General features: G+C 37.5%; 1 pseudogene across 1 annotated transcript; it reads left to right on the top strand.

Moving 5' to 3' along the window:
- Positions 1-409: 409 nt before the first annotated feature.
- Positions 410-3,048, top strand: LOC306664062 (putative ATP-dependent RNA helicase DDX5; annotated as a pseudogene). Its single transcript has 2 exons — positions 410-1,924; positions 2,775-3,048. The product of its transcript is annotated as a putative ATP-dependent RNA helicase DDX5 (transcript).
- Positions 3,049-3,270: the final 222 nt, after the last annotated feature.

The raw sequence follows: 3,270 nt of genomic DNA, 5'->3' as shown, positions 1-3,270 counted from the left end.
TATTCTCAAACAAGGGAAACTACTAAACAAAAACAAAGCAATAGACCAATATCCCTCATGAACATCAACAAAAAAAAATTCTGAATAAATACAAGCAAACAACAACATATAATATACAATATATATGTATTACATATATATGTATATATATATATATATATATATATATATATATATATAATCTTTTTATATATCATGACCAAGAGAGTCATGAATATTTGGTAGAGTATTCAAAATTCAATTTACCACATTACAAGACGCAAAGGAGACCTCATTCATTTCCACCCATCTCTGGTCATCGTGGTCCCTCCACTGCTGTTGCCCCTGCAAGTCTTGAAGGCCACTAACAGCGCTTGGTTGCACCCAATTCTCTTCACTTGGGTCCTCGCCAACTGCAACCATTGACTCTATGTCGGGTTATTCTAGTGACCGAGACTGCTGCTGGGATCCAGGGTTTGGTGCACCTCGATTTGGAAGCAGTAGGGCAGAGCCCCTATCTGGAAAGGAGTTTGGAAATCCTGGGGAGAAACTAATTAAAAAGAAGTGAAATCTTGATGAGTTGCTCACATTTAAGAAAAGTTTTTATCAGGAGCACCCTGATTTGGCCAGGCGTACAGAACAAGAGGTAGAGACAGACAGAAGAAGCAAGGAAATTAGAGTTAGAGGTAGCAACTGTCCAAAGCCAGTTCTGAATTTCTATGAAGCAAATTTCCTTGCAAACATCATGGATGAGATTGCAAGGCAGAACTTCATGGAACCCACTGCAGTTCAATTTTGGGAATGGTCAGTTGCTCTAAGTGGATTGGATATGGTTGGAAGAGCACAGATTGATCTGAAAAGACATTGTCTTATTTGCTGCCTGCCATGGTCCATATCAGTCATCAGCCATTCCAGAGAGAGGTGATGGGCCTATTTGCTAGGTGCTGGAACTAGCCCAGCAGGTGCAGCAGGTAGCTACCAAATACTGCAGAACTTGTTGCTTGAGGTCTACTTGCATGGTGGAGCTTCCAAAGGACCACAGATATTTGGAGACAGGTGTGGTAATCTGTATTATAATACCTGGAAGATTGTGGGAAGACCAATCTGAGAAGAACAAACTTGTCCTTGATGAAGCAGATAGGATGCTTGATACGAGCTTTGATGGCCAAATAAGGAAGATTGTGGATAAGATAAGGTCTGAGAGGCAAGTCCAAATATGGAGCATTACTTGACCAAAAGAAGTAAGACAACTTGCTGAAGATTTCCTGGAAGACTATATTCATATAAATATTGGTGCTCTAGAACTAAGCACAGACCACAACATTCTTCAGATTCTGGATGTATGTCATGATGGAGAAAAGGAGGAAAACCTTATTATACCTGATGGAAGAGATCATGAATGAGGAGGAGAATAAAATCATTGTTTTAGTAGAAACCAAAAGCACATGTGATGAACTTATCAGAAAAATGAGGAGAGATGGGTGGCCTACCATGGGTATCCATGGTGACAAAAGTCATCAGGAGTATGACTAGGTTCTAAATGAATTCAAACATGGAAAAGCTCCTATTCTGATTGCTATAGATGTAGCCTCCAGAGGGCTGTATGTGGAAGATGTGAAATTTGCCATCAATTTTGACTACCTAAAAGGATTATATTCATACAATTGGAAGAACTGTTCATAGTACCAAAACAGGCACAGCATACACTTTCTTTACACCTAGTGCCATAAAGCAAGTAAGGGACCTTATCTCTGTACTTCGTGGAACTAATCAAACAATTAATCCCAAATTGCTTCAGTTGGTGGAAGACAGAGGTTCAGGTCATGCCATGGGTAATGGAGGCATGAAGGATGACCATAGGGACAGATACTCCATGGCAAAAGGCATGGATTTAACACCTTTAGAGACAGGAAAATTGTGTCAGAGGTTACTCTAGTCTGCTTAAGTGGGATTTTAGGTTTGGCTTATTTCACTTAGCGTGATATTCTCTAACTCCATCCATTTACCAGCAAGTGCCAGAATTTCATTCTTCTTTAAAGTTGAGTAATAGGAATATTATATATATATATATATATATATATATATATTATAGGTATATATATATTCACACTATATATATTATATATATATAATATATATATTCACACTACATTTTCTTTATCCATTCATCTGTTGAAAGGCATTTAGTTTGGTTCGATAGTTTAGCTATTGTGAATTGAGCTGCTAAAAACATTAATGTGGCTCTGTCACTGTAGTATGCTGATTTTAAGTCCTTTGGGTGTAAACCAAGGAGTGGGATAGCTGAATCAAATGGTGGTTCCATTCCAAGTATGAGTGTAACTTCTTCCCCACATCCTCACCAACATTTATTGTTCCTTCTTTCTTGATAACTGCCGTTCTGATTGGAGTGAGATGAAATCTTAGTTTTGATTTGCATTTCTCTAATTGCTAGAGATGTTTTAGAACATTTTTTCACATGTATGTTTTCTCTGATATGCATAAGCTAATTCACAATAAAGGGAGTGGGACAGGGAAGAATAGAGTTACTTCATATTAGGTAGAGGGGAGTGAAGGGAGGGGAAGGTGTATAGGGGAAGGAATGACAGTAGAGTGAAACAGACATTATTACCTCATGTACATGTATGACTGCTTGACTGATGTGATCCTGCAATAGGTATAATCAGAAGAATGAGAGATTACACTCTACTTAAATATAATCTGTCAAAATGTATAAATGCACTCTCCTGTCATGTACAACTAATTAGAATAAATAAAATTTAAAAAATTTAAAAAAGAGATTTTGGGGCAAACACTTAAAATGGTGTTTACAGTGCGGAAACTTATGCCAAGGGGAGCTTTGGAAGTAATTTTGTGCCTGCTGGTATACAGACCAGTTTTAGAACTGGTAATCCAACAGGGGCTTACTGGAATGGTTATGACAGCTCTCAGCAATTTGGAAGTCATGCTCCACATATGCACAATGATATGATCCAACAGGTATATGTATATCCTGCTGCTGCAACTGCACCTATGATTGGCTGTCCAGTGCCAAAAGGATATTTTCAATAGGCCTTTGGAAGTATATATAAATGTCTGTTTTTCATAATTGCTCTTTATATTGTGTGTTACAGACAAGATGGTTATTTAAGGAACATGGGAAATACAGAAATGACTGACATAATTATGGTGCACCTTTTCACTATTCAAGTTGGATATTTCTCTACATTCCTGAAACATTTTTAGTTTTTTTTTTTTTTAACTAGAAAATGCAGGCAGTGTTTTCACAAAAGT

This window comes from Sciurus vulgaris (assembly GCF_902686455.1).
Source record: "Sciurus vulgaris genome assembly, chromosome: 6".
In the NCBI taxonomy this organism is placed as follows: domain Eukaryota; kingdom Metazoa; phylum Chordata; class Mammalia; order Rodentia; family Sciuridae; genus Sciurus; species Sciurus vulgaris.
The sequence above is the reverse complement of the archived record's forward strand: the minus strand, read 5'-3'. Positions and strand labels throughout refer to the sequence as shown.